Source organism: Vespula vulgaris, chromosome 2, assembly GCF_905475345.1.
Source record: "Vespula vulgaris chromosome 2, iyVesVulg1.1, whole genome shotgun sequence".
Lineage (NCBI taxonomy): Eukaryota > Metazoa > Arthropoda > Insecta > Hymenoptera > Vespidae > Vespula > Vespula vulgaris.
In genome coordinates this window covers 7,699,570-7,715,574 of record NC_066587.1, presented here as the reverse complement: position 1 = coordinate 7,715,574, position 16,005 = coordinate 7,699,570, and the positions used below count along the sequence as shown (strand labels likewise).

General features: G+C 36.8%; 1 protein-coding gene across 3 annotated transcripts in view; it reads left to right on the top strand.

Moving 5' to 3' along the window:
• The first annotated feature begins 3,945 nt into the window (after nucleotides 1–3,945).
• The window catches only part of LOC127072625 (complexin), a 244,930-nt gene continuing 232,870 nt past the window's right edge, over nucleotides 3,946–16,005 (top strand). Inside the window, exons 1-2 of one of the 3 annotated variants that reach the window (XM_051013166.1) lie at nucleotides 3,946–4,068; nucleotides 4,684–4,848. The gene's annotated coding sequence lies outside the window, so the exon portion shown is untranslated. Of the gene's footprint in view, nucleotides 4,240–4,521; nucleotides 4,849–16,005 lie in introns of all 3 variants that reach the window. The other 2 variants (XM_051013167.1, XM_051013165.1) reach the window with 2 other exon arrangements.

Here is a 16,005-nt window from a genome sequence, read left to right as displayed (position 1 = left end):
GTTTCTAATTATGTGATTTTATAATAATATAACATTATAGAGCATTAATAAGAAACGAGATATATGATCAATCTCATCTAAATTAATTTAAAACTTTCAGGTAGTTCTACGTTCATAATAAATTCTTAACGTATGACCTCTTATTGATTGACCTTTGTTTAAATTCAACCGCGGGAAAGTAGGGACCAACGTTTTACCGAAAAGACGATCGTGATTTATCGACGCAAGGAACGAGATCGACCTATATTAGTCGCGGTCTACGAGTCCGACATGTTCTTTTGATTCGGGAAAATGGCCCTCAACGCTCGTAAAGTTTCGATGGTAATGTCGGATATTGGCTGGATATCATAATGGTCAATACAAAATGCGAGCTATAAAGTGAAATAAAGAATAACGTTCTTTTCTCTTTTGTATATTCTACGCAATCAAATATACGAATTGAAAAATTTCATTCTGTTCTGTGAAACATAACTTTCCTTATGTCTTTCATAATTTTTTTATTTTATTTACGCATCACATAAATTATTCTTTCCATTGCATGTTTTGTTATCATTTCATTATGCTCTTTGTAGCGAAAGTGGAACGAAATAACATAGTGTTCGACTTCTGGGAAATTTCTTCATTAACTTTATTGCTAACCATATTTAGTAAATAACTATTTTATTGTGTTAAATATTATTTAATTATTCCTTTAATATTTTACTATAATTAACATTTATAAATACTTATTACAATAAAAAAGAAACAAATTATCAATTAACTCATATATGTAACAAATGTTTCAGCTGAAAAGCAGTTGAAACGAATATTATTTGTTTTATTTCTACAACAATTGTATCTATTCTTGATTGATAAATAGAAAATAAAAGATATTTCGTTATTAATTCCTAATGTTTCAGAACAAAACAAGATAAATGAAGTTTATTGCGAGTGATAACAAGATAAGAAGAAGAAGAACAAGTAGTTCGCTTTTGAAAGAAAGAGAGAGACAGAGAGAGAGAGAGAGAGAGAAAGAGAGAGAAAGATTGAAACTGAGAAGGTTATACGCGTGCTCAACTTGCGTCTTTTGGATTGGAGCCATCGAATCGTACGAATCAGCAGCGACTGGTGGACTGAACGGAGATTCGATCGAAAATGTATCGGACTTGCTGAATTACGGTAGCCCGGTTAGGAGGTAGCAGCTGACACAAATCTGACTTTCATCATATCCGATCCGATCTTCGTCGAATGTTGCAAGAATGGAATAGGAGGAAGTTTTGATACGACAGCACGTACACGAATCTATGATAAATCCTAAGATAATTTCTAAACTAAAGCGTGCCGTATTATGATCGTGCATAGAGTATTGTTATATATCCTTGATTTCATTGTTTGCGACTCCTAAATTAATTTGCTTTGACTCGATAAAGAGAAAATAAATGAAATCTTCGATGACAAATACTTCGTTCGATGGAACGATACATCAAATCGTTCGTGTAAGACATAAATTTTAATTTTGTTGCCCGTAAAGAAATAGGGTAGAAGACAAGTCGTAAAATATATATCATCCATTATTTAATCCGAAGCTGAACGACAGAAAAGAGTTTGTCACTTTTTCCTTGTCGAGATCTAATCGTCGAACTTTGTACTTTCTATTTCAAAAATTAAGCGACCCTTACAAATTTTATGACTTTTCCGTAAGACATTTGGACGAGGAGTTGGTTCAGAGAATACAAAGCTTCTTCTTTTTATCCCTTTTTACGTTGTAATCAGAGGAGGATGTAAAATTTATATCGAAACATTTCACGTATTTCGATCGATTCGATGTAAATTTATCCGTACGAAGAAAGGGAGAGAGACAAGGTCGTTCGATGGCCGTAGAAACGACGACGAAGTAAATTTGAAGAGGTATTCGTGTGAAAATTTGCTTTCGACGTTAGCCGAAGAAGGAGACGATATACAAGCCACGTAATAAGGCTAAATTACGATTTTTAATTAAGGGAACGTAGAGTAGAACGTAGCGTGTATCGATTGACGAAAATTAGTCTCTCCCACTGCCAACCCTTCTGCTTTACTTCTTTTTAATTACAAGCTTCTGCTACATTATTTTGTAAATACTTTTTGTACGGTTCATACAATTGTTATTTTATATTGCTACGATACTTTCCTCTTGCTTTGTTACATTTAAATTTGTCGTAGTTATCTTATCGTCTTTTCTTCTAGAATTCATACTTGTCTTCTTCTACTTATTATTATTATTATCCTCGAATTTTATAAAATCTGTTCTTTGATTTGGACTTCTATTTATTAATATTATTATTATTATTCTCATTATTATTTATGTTTTCTAGAATACCAAGGTGCCCGATTCTTCAAGACATTTGTGGGAACGAATTCAATACGGAGGTTTTGTGATTCATTAAATGTTGTGCAATAGAACGTGGATTATCTTGCTTCAAATTTATTATTATTATTATTATTATTATTATTATTATTATTATTATTATTATTATTATTATTATTATTATTATTAATGTTTATTGGTGTCCTTATCGTTGGTTTACTTTTCATATTTATTAAAATATGAGAATTAGTCTCGCTTTCTCATCTCTTTTGTAGTAATTGCGTTTTCCTTGTGATAAAGGAAGATACCGATAAGTATCTCATGAATAGATGAGATACCGTTCGTTCTTTGAGACGAACGTGAACCGAAATCCATTAAAACCAATCGTCGTCGTTCTTCCTCGAAGGCGCGCAACGCTATCAAATAGCGTTAGCAAATGCTATCAAAACCTCGTTAACGTCCTGACCCATATATTTTTTACTTTGCTTCTCTCTCTCTCTCTCTCCTCTCTTTCTTTCTTTCTCTTTCTCTTTCTTTTTCTTCGGACAGACGAAATCGCAAAAGCGTTTCTGCTTTCTACGATCATTCGTGCATAAGTTTGCCGGCGAATGTGCGAGTTACCCTTTAAAAATTTCGCTTTTTGTAAGCTCGAGAGATTCGTGTTGAGAAAAGTCAGATTTCAATAGGTTTTCAAGGCGTCACGTATCGTTCTTTTCCCATCATTTTCACCAACATTTATTTCCATATTTATGGAAAATTTCCTTTTTCCTTTACAAATGGTCAGCTATTTGGTATCGATCGTTTACTCGATCGTTTGATTGAAAAAAAAGAAAACGAAGAAGAGGAGGAAGGAAAAAAGTTCTCTCATCTAAATTTCGGCACGTTCTTTTCGCTCGTTCGAATTTCTAAACGAAACGATTCCACCACGGTGGAGTTAAATGCATGGAGAAACGGGTCACCAATGAACGGGTATCGCTTAAAATTAGGTAAAAGGGTCGGAGGGAGAAAAGAAGGGAAAGGTAGGAGGAAAGGAATGGGAGTGGGAGAAGGAAAGGAGGAAAGAAAGATCGAGAGAAAGAGATAGATAGATAAATATATAAAGAGAGAGAGAGAGAGAGAGAACGAAAGAGGGGAAGAAGAGACACATAGGCGCGCGTACGCCAAGTGACGAATGTATGCACGCGCAAAAGGGTATACGAGAGGGAACATACGAGAGATAGATAGAAAGAGAGAGAGAGAGAGAAAGAGAGAGAGAGAGAAAGAGAGAGAGAGAGAGAGAGAGAGAGAGAGAGAAAGAGAACGCCCCGCCCTCTTCTGACTCGACATCGCTCTCAGGCAAAGGTTTGCACCCCTTACCCCTCGATGGTCCGGCGACGTTCTGTTGGCCGTGGAAGCAGCAAAGCCGCCCCTCTCACCAACCCCTCTCTTTTCCTTCCATTCTCTTTCTCTGTCTTTCTTATTCCTTCTCTCATTTTACATCGGTCTTTCTTTATCTCTCTTAGGCTCTCTCTCTCCCTCTCTCTCTCTCTCTCTTTCTCTCTCACTCTTCGTCTGGTTTTGTGTATAGGAAAGGCAGCGTCAGCCCCGCGTAGAAAGCCCCATACCACCTCCGATGGATCGATGGCGTGTAACTCGCTCGCCCCCCGTTGCGTGGCGCCATAGTCGTCGGCACGGCAACTCCGCCGCTCAGTCTGAACTCGGGTTCACTCAGTCCACGACCGTTTGCCACGAGACTTCGATCTCTGGTACGCAGGGCGCACGAAACCGAGAGAGAAAGAGAGAAACGCATAGACTTCTTGCCGAAAATACGGAAAAGATAGACGTTTCGCAGTTAGAGATACACGACCGGATACGAAGCTTATATTCACGCAAAGATATACCGCGGACAGAGAGATAAGGACAACACTTAGAAACACGTACGCATCTCTAGACGAATATCTACACGCGAGAGAGAGAGACCGCACGCGTACTCTTTCGCATCTCTCTCTTTCTTTCTCTCTTTTCTCTTTCTCTTTTTTCTTTCTTTCTCTTTCTCTTCTCTTTCTCTTTTCTCTCCACTTTCTCTCTCTCTCTCTCTCTCTCTCTCTCTCTCTCTCTCTCTCTCTCTCTCTCTTTTCATTCTTCTCTTCTTTCTTCATCTTCTTCCTCTTCGTACTTTCCTCTACCTTTCTCGATCTCAACTTTCCTTTCTACGAAAGTTCGCGCGCGCGCGCGCGCGAGAGAGAGAGAGAGAGAGAAATAATCGCCGACGAAAAACACCGGTGACGGAGAACAAGGGAAAGAGATATAGTCGAGCGCGTCTCGCGAGAAAGACTGAAAAAAAGAGAGAGAACAAATATTCACAAACGACGAGAATTCAGCTTTTAAAGTCTACATCGACGTCATCGTCGTCGTCGTCGTCGTCGTTGTCATCGTCGTCGTCGTCGTCGTCGTGGTCATCGTCTTCATCGTTTCCTTCGTCCTCATCGTCAGCCCTCGACCTCTTCGTCCAACGGCGAACCAACAGTTGCCTGTCGCACATAAAGGTGAGTTGACGAATTTTTATAAGAATTTTTACTACCCTCTTACTTATTCGTATAATCGTCCGAACGAAGCACTTTCGTTTGAATTTTCTTTTCTTTACGAATATCACTGAAAAGGTTATAGAGGTGTAAACTATGCGCGCGCGTGCTCGCGTGCGTCGCGTCTACTGGGTGCGTCGTGTTCGCATTGGCGAGACTCGTGCCATCCTCGTCGCACGCGCTTAGCGCGCCTATTTCCCGACTCTCTCGTTTTCGTGTCGCTCGCGAGAGCTTTACGTGCGACGTGCCATGGTAGTTCGATAAAATGCGAGGGATAGGCCGTCGCGACTCTCTCTCTCTCTCTCTCTCTTTCTCTTTCTCTTTCTCTCTTTCTGTCTCTTTCTCTCTATATCACTCTCTCGCTCGTTCATCGATCTTGAAAGCATTGGCAAAGTCAGACTTATTCATCTTTCTCTTTCTTTCAAATTCAAACGAGTTTTTACCTTGAGATTCTTGCCCTCTAATTTCTATAGCGTAGGATTTTTTTTTTATGTTTTGAACAGACAATTTTGTTTTTGAGAAATTGAGATGGGTAGTAAGAGAGAGAGAGAGAGAGAGAGAGAGAGAGAGAGAGAGAGAGAGAGAGGAAGAGAGGCGTACTTACTTCCTTCTTGTTTTTATTATCTTTTTTTTCAAAGTCATTGGAAGACCTTAAGACGTAGCTTCCCTTGAAAGTTGCAAGACCGTACGTGATCTTTCCAAGTGTGACTTTAGCGAACGCGATCGCGGAAACAGTTTCTAACAGAAGTTTGCTAATGACGTACCATGGCGTAATAACGACAGAGGCTACCGGTCAACGTACTCCACCCTTCGAAGAGAATTTTGCCTCCGGCGTTGATTCTTCTTCGCGAACTTTCACGAAAGATAAAACTTTTAAGACGCGGAAAAACCGCAGTCTATAGATACTTACGGAGAAATTTCGTGAGATGAAAATTAATATCGTATTTTTCGATTATTATAAAAATTCTTCGAAGAAAATTCTTTTCTTCTTGTTTTCTTTTTTCATTTGCGTTATAAAAATTAATATGATAAATTATGTCTTAAATGTCTCTAAATCTAAACGTTATAATTTATAAAATTTACGATCGTTCAAGTTTAATCGATACGTATCGCAAATTTATTTTAACTTTGATTGTTATAAATTAATCATATATATATATATATATATATATATATATATATATATATATATATGTATATGTTCTTACTTCGTGAAAACGCTAGAAACATTTTGAAATCGTCTTCTATTATTATTATCCTGTTCAATGTCAAAAGTCGTTCGTCTATTGAACAAAAAAAAAAGAAGCATGTAGAGCTTCTTATTCAGAAAGATTTATTGAAAAATAGAGATCCCAAGAAACAGCAAAAGGTTTAAAGTCTCTCGCGTGCCATCAAGATTTAATCTCTTTTCTATGAAAGAAAGAAAAAGAGCAAAGTAGAGAAGGAGAACGAACAGTCATCTGACGGACGGTAGAAATCGAGTTTTCCGAAGTTTTCTAAGCGCGCGAAAACAGTGATTAAACTCGTATTTCATTTCGAACTGGACGCAAATAATACGAAACTAGAATTGAACTTACGCCGACGCGTACAATCGATTTTCTTCGAAAAACAAAAAGGAAAAAGAATGAAAAATTGATATTACCCATTTCCTACGAAGGATTTGTATTTTCACAGCCACGACAAATATCAATCAATGTATTTATACTTGTAGGTTAGATAGAAAATGTCTCGTTTTGCATTCTTATTGGTTCCCTATGCGTATATTCGAAAATTGAGATGTCAAAAGATCGAGGCCAGCTCGTTTTCCGTAACTTGATCGCATTACCAGAATGGAATTGTCGATCGTAGCTCTTTTCCAAGATCCTCTTTCGGTCTTCTTAAGAAGCGTCAATAAATCGTCGGATTCGATTCGTTTCGTCATACATATATATATGTACGTAGTTTTATATATATACATATATATGTATGTATGTATGTATATATATGTATATATATATGTCATATTTATCATATATGTATATATATATATATATGACCGAATTTTTATCATATTTAGATATGAGAAAGTATGTGTGTATGTATATATATATATATATATATATATATATATATATATATATATATATGGGATTACTTTATCGACATTTATGTTTATTTTAATCTGACCAAATCTTTTTAAAGTGTCGGATATAGTTCAATGCCGAGTGACTGCAAAAATCATTTGTCTTTTAGATAGATGCGAATATATATATGTATAAGATAATATAAGATAATTCTTTTAAAGAATGACCAAAAAGACAATGAGTTTCGAAAATGATGATGGCGGAAAACGAGTAGAGCGAGTTAACAATTATATATAATCTTTTCGGCACGATTCTTTTCACCTATTTTAAATACATATCTACTTTTTTTTTTCTTCAAAATTATAAAGAAATATTCAATTTCTTCGTTTAAATCCATTACCCTAGATCTATCATATGATAAAAAATTATATCTCGCTTATATTGCTTGCTTCGTTCGAACGAATATCTAATACGAATCGTACAGATTTGAACACGTTCAAATTTGATCGAATTTAATAAAAATATTCTTATATTTTATTATATATTTCGTTAGTTCATAGATACTCGTAATAAACAAGTGTGAATGCGATCGAATAGCGCGTTAAGTAACAATACTTATCTTTTCTGTAATTAACCACGAGCCGATACGCTTGACACGGTTACCTTTCAAATTCAGGTATGTCACACTAAAAATAGGATCACTCGATGAGGCCACGGCCACTTCAACTTCTTCATGAACATTCGGAGAATCGCTTTAATCGAGCCGTTCAATTCGTTCTCCTTGCTAAATCTCGAGCTCTTTTTAATCTGAGCGAGGTTGGCTGGTCAGATCAATGATGAACTTTTACTACTTCGTGCTTGACGAGAACGGACGATCGAGCGCTGTCCGTTACCACCAACGACCTAGGAACTTTCCTCGTTCAAGCGGTTTCGCGACATCCCCCAAAACTTCCCCACCCTCTTCTCACTTCTCGATCTCCCAGAGCAATTAGGATCGATCGACGTTTTTTGTTCCTTCTTTTCCGTATTTTATTTTACCTCGGTATTTACGGCATTAACCATGGAAAAATATTGCCCGGGATTGCAATGGCACTTTGCCAATAAATACTTTTTTTTTTCATATTCATTTATTCGGTCATATTCGCCGTGAATGATCAATGTCGATTGTAACGTCGGATAAGGGATAATACGTTTCGTTTCTCTCCGTGCACATAAATTAACAATAATTTGTACTAAGTTATGCCATATCCGATGGGGATGTTAGACGTATCTATATTGATTATCGATAAACGTGACTCCATTGACGACGGTGGTATCACAGCGGAGCCAGTGGCATGCGATAAGGTCGAGACGTACGATTGCGATTCGATAAATATATATATATATATATATATATATATATATATATATATATATATATGCACACTACACATACATTATATATGTATTATACATATATGTATATGTATAATATACATATATATATATGCATATGTATATGTATGTGTGCATATATATATATATGTACATGTATATTGCTATAACTGATTTTCGAATATCGTCTTCAATATGTTCGAATCTCGGGTTGAATGACGATGCAGAATTCCTAGACACAAGTTGACTAAGCAACGATCGAGCGACAATGTATCTTGGATAAGCCAGGGGTGTGACCAAAGTCTTTTTTCAGGTCACGTTTGTTAACTATAGTGGAGACATTGAATTGAGAATGGATAGATAGACGAAGATAAAAGAGTATAACCGTAAGTTATTTTGCAAATCACGATGATAAAATGCGCTAGATCGCGAATCGTTTCTTTTGGAAAGCGTTACGTCATCTAGGTTCATAAAGATCGATGTTTGGTTCACGATCTAAGTGTCATAAATCGCTGAGATAACTGGGCAACCCAATGACGGGAGACGTTAATGTAACGTAAAAGGGTAATGGAAAAACCGTTCGAATCGACGAACTTCGCTTCATCGGTCGCGTGCTATGATTAAACAACTAGAAATCAAAAGCTCTCGTGCTCGGTACGAAGAGAACTCGATTAAAAATAAACCATACGCTCTTCGATAAATAACGAGAGAAAAATAGAGAGAAAGAGAAAGAGAGAGAAATATAGAGATAGAACAAAACGAGCATCGAATTTGAAAACTGCTTTTGAAATTACCCTTTCCCCTTTTTCGTGGTAAACTTTTGTAAAAATAACAGTCGAACGTAATAACGCTAGCTTTATTTTCTTTCTTCCTATTTTTTTTCCTTCTCTTTTCTTCCTTTTTTTTTGTTTTCCTAACAAACCGATTTGACGTTAAACGTAATACGACGTAATGAAATTTGTATTAACCGAGAAAAGTATCGAACAATCGTAAATAACGAAGTATGTAGGTACATAGAAAATTCGCAAACTGCAAACTGATTTGAATTCGAGTGATAGGAGGAAGAGGAAAGATGAAAGATTTGAAGGTCATTAAAACGTCACGTTAACGCGATTGCGGTGGTAATATTTTTTCGAAGTAGGAACGTTCTTCTGTAAGTTAGGAACTAAGAGAGTGAGAAAAGAGAATGAGGAAATAGAAGAGGAATGGAAAGAGAAGGAACAGACGGTTCTTCTGTTAGGTTTCTGCCCTTTCCCTTTAACGAATTCGGAAGCGTGCATACTTAATAGCGAACGCGCGTTCTCTATCTCTCTTTCTCTTTCTCTCTCACTCTCCCTTTCTCTCGTGGGAACTAATTTCGAGCCGTCGAGACTTACGGTTCCGTGAGGTCGTAAGTAATTTTGGAAAGGCTTTGAGAGAGTCGGAGAGGCTCGACGATAATTTGACCGGCGTCGGACGTGAAGGGAGGACAGGAAAGATAAGTGAGGAAGACGAGAAGAGTAGAGACTATAGTATAGGGTGGTGCCAGAATACTTGAGAGGTGTCTACAGAGACGGAGGGAGGGGGAGGAATAGTCGTTGGTATATAGTCTGCAGATACATATCGAACAACTCGTAACTTGCTTTCTCATCGATCGCGTTCCTTTGAAATTCGTTTCACAGTTGACTGTTCCTTCTTCTTTTTCTTTTTCTCCCCTACTTCATAACTATTATTTCCGCTACTTTGTTTCCTTCTCCATTTCGTTCTCTCACTAATCTGTGAATATCGAAATCGTAGCTTTTATCTAGAGGAGAAAGAAGCAGAGAGAAAGAGAGAGAAAGAGAGAGAGGAAAGAGAATTCTATAGAATCTCAATTTGATTGTCGAAGCCATTCGATGAGTAGTACCATGTTGATTATCCACTCCTTTATTTCTTTTGTTTCTTTTTATTTTCGTTAAACCTTAGCTCGCAGGGAAGAGAAGAGAATCGACGATCGGTCGGTCTGAGAAGTCTAATGGCGAATGTTGGAAGAGAAAGTCGAGAGTCTTGGGAGAAAGGGTAAGGATGAGAGCGACGTGAGGGTAGAGAGGGAAGGGAGGATGGAATTAAAAGGTAGTAAGGAATTCTCCGAGAACTGTGAAGATAGAAAGAGAAGAGGATAGCCGTCGATTCGTTCCAGGACAAAACTTTGGCCTCTTTCGTTTTGCGAATACCGTGGATCAAACCGGGTGCGAGGAAGTTAATTCGTAAAACGAACGCTTCGAAGAAGCCTCGAGCTCTTATATCGCCTTTTATTTCTCGACTGTTCGTTCGATAGGGTAGAAAAAAGAAACGATGAAAAAAATTGAGAAAAGCAAAAAAATAAAAAAGGTAAAGAGGAAAGAAAGAAAGAAAGAAAGAAAGAAAGAAAGAAAGAAAGAAGAAAGAAACTCGAACTCGATTGTCCTCGCCGTTGATTCGTAATCCTTTTATCGGTCCATTCACAACTTGCGAACGTATTTTTCATTCCACGTGAGAGATTTTGTCTTCTTGAAGAATGAAAAAAAAAAAATAAGAGAGAGAGATAGAAGAAGGAAAACGTTTGGAATTTGGAATTTTCATTCTTGAAGACTTCTGATCTATAAAAATTCAGACGATAAAAAGAGAGAGAGAGAGAGGAAGAGAGAGATACATACACACATGCATTTATATATACAAACACACATACATCTACAAGGTTAAGGATTGAATTTCGCGTAAAAATCATATGGATCGAGGCAAAGACACGTAGAGCTTTCGTTGAATTTGTGAGGCACGTGCTAAGGCAATGACTTTTCGTTTCGTGATCCGACATGCTGCAGCTTTGACTATCTTTCTTCTACTTCTTATCTTCTTCTTTTTCTCTTTTCTTTTATCGTACTTTTCGACTTGGTAGGATTATCGAGCAAGGATATTTGTTTCTATTCGGGACACTTCATCTTCTCTCTATTGTATCCTATCTTTCGTCTTTCTCTCGCTTTCTCAATTTCAACGTTCGATCTTTGTCTTTGCAACATCGTCACATATAGGGTGAGACTCGTAGATCGTGAGATTACGCGACGATAAAAGCCGTCGAACGTTGGATACGATTAAATAACATTTTCCGATATATCCACTCCCTCCCTACTAGGGATCATCGCGTTATTTGCTTTTAATCTCTTTCGGGCCGCAATGATCGAACGTGGATTCGTAAAATCTATTAATCCTATGGAAAATCAGGTCATTGTCGTCATACGTATATACACTTATATATGTATAAACGTGTAGATGTCATGTATGTGTACTTTGTATACATAGCTTCGTTATATAAACGCGAATACATGCGTTCCTCGTGTTTTACATATACATACGTACGAACGTCCTAACGAACGGAACAGAAAACGCGCCGACGTAATCTGAATCGAAAATAAATTGTCTTTTGATGATTCTGCTATTCTTTCTCTCTCTTTCTCCCTTTCTCTCTTTTTTCTTTGTTATTTTTTTTCTCCGTTCTTTTTGCCGAGCAAGCTTTCTTCCTTTTTCTTTCACGAATAACACTATTTTTTTTCCATTAAGTCTTCTATCTTTGACAAGCTTCGATCGATAAATTACTACGTTATAACGTGTCAATCCGATCGTTGACCAGATTTTTACAGAAACGTTTGCCAACGTGCGTTTTCGAAGTTTCAATATCGTCTACGTTCGCTTTATTTATTTTACTGCAATTCAACATGTATGCATACGCATACATACATTTATACGTACGTACATACGTACATATATAGAAATTTTAAGAGAAATCTTTTGTAGAAAAATTCTATCTCGATCTTTTTTCATCGATCATTCTGATTTACAACACGAGAGACGACAATGTTTGTAATAGTTCATGATATGTTTGTGAAAAAATTTCAAAAAACACCATGAAAAACATTTCATTGAACGAGAAAAAGTTTTTGATAGATAAAAGGTGGAAGTTGGAATGAGAGAAGCAACCTGATCGAGCGAACTATGAGACCAATCGATATTTTGAGTTTCATAAGGAACTCGTTATTTCCGGTGGCTTCCGATTAGGGGGGATCGACTCTTCGATGCAGTGCTTACTCTCGCTGCCCGATAACCGTACGGAAAATATAGTCCGCCAGAAAATCCGGTGAGCTTCGTAAAATTCCGATCTCTCATCCCCCATGGGAACGAATTGGAAACTTCGTCAGGACCACCTACGGAGGTGTGTGTTTGCTGTCTTCTCCGATACCATTCTCAAAAAGCTAGCCCGTATTTTTCCGAAGCTTTTCAAGTCGACGTTTATCCGGCAGGACTATTTTTCTAAGCAACGTCGTCCGGAATTTAGGTGACCGATTTTAATATAGCTTCCTACGTACACACACACATATATATATGTATGTATGTATGTATGTATATAAAAGTTAACTTTCTTAATGCATAATTGATATAATTCAGTGCATATTTTATCGTTATTATTAGATAATAGAAAAATATCAACACATAAGAGGAAAATCTAATATAAATTTGATATCTTATATAAATTTGATTAGAAAATTTTCCGTATGGGAATTTTTGTATTAACGGAAGTGTCCGTTCTTTCTAAAAAATATATTTTTTGTTTATATTTTTTTATTAAATTATTTGTTAAAAGATCTTGTGATTTTTTTATGTGGAGAGTGATAAGACGTTTCTACATTTCCCATTTAGTCGCTTAATTAATAGCAAAAATAATTCTATTTTATCGTTATTATTAAGTATAAATACGAATAGAAAAATATGAACAATTGAGATTGTATGTTGATTTTATTAAAAACAATTCTATGCATATTCTTCTATGTATACTGTTCCATCTATAACTGTTTTTACTATCTATTGTTATTCTACTATCTATGTTATTCTACTATTTATAACTGTTCGCCCTAACAACTTCTTTTTTTTTTATTTACAATTATTTGTCAACTAATTCGCGTTAACGAATCCCGTGACCTTTCGAAGAAGAAACCTACACGAAGCTTGTGTATCTCCAAACTAATCTTATCCCAGTTGAAGTTCACCATGGAACCTCACTGAATATTCTCATTTAAAACTTTACCAACCCTTAGTTTCGATCGATGACTATATCGATATCATCTATTGAAAGTTATCTTCTAACAAACACTCACTAACACGCTTATATACCATTCCCTGTAATTATCATTTTCTCTTACTATAGATCATTACGTTGTTTATTCCGACGGAACCAAAGTTGGTTCTATAGAATCGAACGAGCACAGAGCTTATTATTATTATCATTACTATTAAAGCGTATCAACGAAAATGACTGACCCAAATTTTCACGGTAGACCGATGGCAGGAATTTCGTTTTGTAATTAATCGTGTTTCAATTCGAATATAAATTACTTTCTCGCTTTGTCGATTTGGGAAAGAGAAAGAGAGAGAGAGAGAGAGAGAGAGAGAGAGAGAGAGAGAGAGAGAGAGAGAGAGAGATAATAATTTCTAGCATACGTCGCGTCTGGAATAAAAGCTCTTGGAAACGTAACAAGACGTACTTACGTATATCACGTACACATATATTCATAGACATTCGCTTTGTGGTTGAATTGGAAGTATGGAGAACGTTGGAAGAGGGGATTCAAAGACTTAACGTCATAGGCAACGGCAAAGTAACGAAGGCTTACGAGCTTTTTCCTCATCATCCTCTTCTTCTTCTTCTTCTTCTTCTTCTTTTTCTTTTTCTTCTTCTTTTACTTCTACTTCTACTTCTACTTTTCCATTCTTTTCCTCTTCTTCATAGTCTTTTATGGCGAGACGTCGTTTGGCTCGAAAAAAGTTGGCGGCAACAAAAGATTAGAGTTCGTTTCGGTCAGATTATCGGCATTGGTTGAGCTAAATTTTTGATGGTTGACCTATATTACTAGAAGTCTGAGAGTATTATCGCCAAGCTCTGAGAATCCTATTATACGCTAATTTGCGTCCGACGTACGACCGTACGTGCTAGAGAGATAAAAGATAGGCATAAAAGAAAGCTAGGAAAGGAAAAAAAAAATGGAAAAGAAAGAAGGAAAGAAAAAGTAAGAAGGATTTAAGTTTTATTGCCGAACCATGCTCGGAGAAAGAGCTATTTTATTTCGCAATTTTTGTGGACGATGCCAGTTTGCTAATATCCAACCGACAGACCTATTTTTAGGTCGACGTTGAGCATTAAAAGAAATGAAGTTCTCAAAATTTATTCTCCTTGAAGCTATTAAACAAAGGAGTATTTAGAAGAACAAGATTGAAAATTTGTCGACGGTAGCAAGGTTTATTAAAGAAAATTTTTCAGGTCAATCCTGTACAGATCAGTAAAGTAATTTACCGATTTAAAAAGAACTAATGTAGGATTTATATATATATATATATATATATATATATATATATATATATATATTGAATTGTTCATTAAAAGAAATAGTAGATATCCGTTCTTTTCTTGGACTTTAAAAGTCGGCCAAACGAAATTAGAAGCTGCCTTTAGTGAAAAGTATGTTACGAATGTTCGCAAAAGGGTTTCACCCTTCAGGGAAAAGCTCCAACCCGTTACCGAAAGTAAGCAGAGCAGCAATATATGTATGTATTTCTTCGGGTACTAAGCCACTTTAAAAGTTTTCTTCCCTTTACCACGACCCAAATAAATCATAGTCCTCAACCGTAAGTTGTTGGAGCAATGGTGCGTGATGTAGGTGAGCTAGCACCGTCCAAGACATTTTTGAGGTTGCAGATGGCGTCATTTCTCACAGATCTTCTCTCTTTCTCTTTCTCCTTTCCTTTCCTTAAGACTTTATCCTCGTTTTAAGACGTTTGAACGCGTTCGTTTAAGACTGAATCGCGTCGTTCATCCAAGCGATGTTTTTCTCGCTCGCGGCAGACTAGAACTCGTGGCACAAGCGTAATAAATACATGATATTTATTTCACGGCTCGACTTACCTCGGCAAATTTGCAAAAGTCGCTTCTTGCAAATCCATTTTCCAGTATTACCCTGTACCTTATTCCTCTTCCTCTTTCTCTCTTACCAGTATCACTAGTATTCCACATATTCAAACATATACATAAACGTATCCGATCTTCATAGCAAATCCAAAGAAAAGACCGTAGTATATTTCTATCTCTCTTCCTCATTTCTGAGATTTTCTTGTCGCTTCATTTCTTGTCGTGAATCTTTGGAACTGGAAGATGCTAGCCGAGTATCGACTAATGTAAGCTTATATGCAGATGCGATCGTGGTATGTGCAGTCAAGTAAATCGCACAGTCCTGCGATTCATTCGCGAGACGGTAAATAACCATCCGGGTTAACCTAGTACACACTGGTTGCTCGCTACTCCACTCGCATACTGAAATACCTGAGTAGCAAACGTGTGCTGGCTTGTAGATCGGAAACGTACGCATATATATATATATATATATTCGACTATATATTTTATATATATATATATATATATATATATATATACATATGTATATATATAATATGAAATTGTCACCGAATGCAAGACAGTCCGCATACGGTACGCGATGATCCTTTCTACGTCGACGTTTCTCCGCCTTCACCCTTCCGCTTTAATGGAAGCACATAGGGACAGGGATGTGAGCAAGGAATATAACATACACTCATCCCTTTTGCCACCCCTCATGTAATATAACGGGTGACGCGCACATGCGCGCGGAAT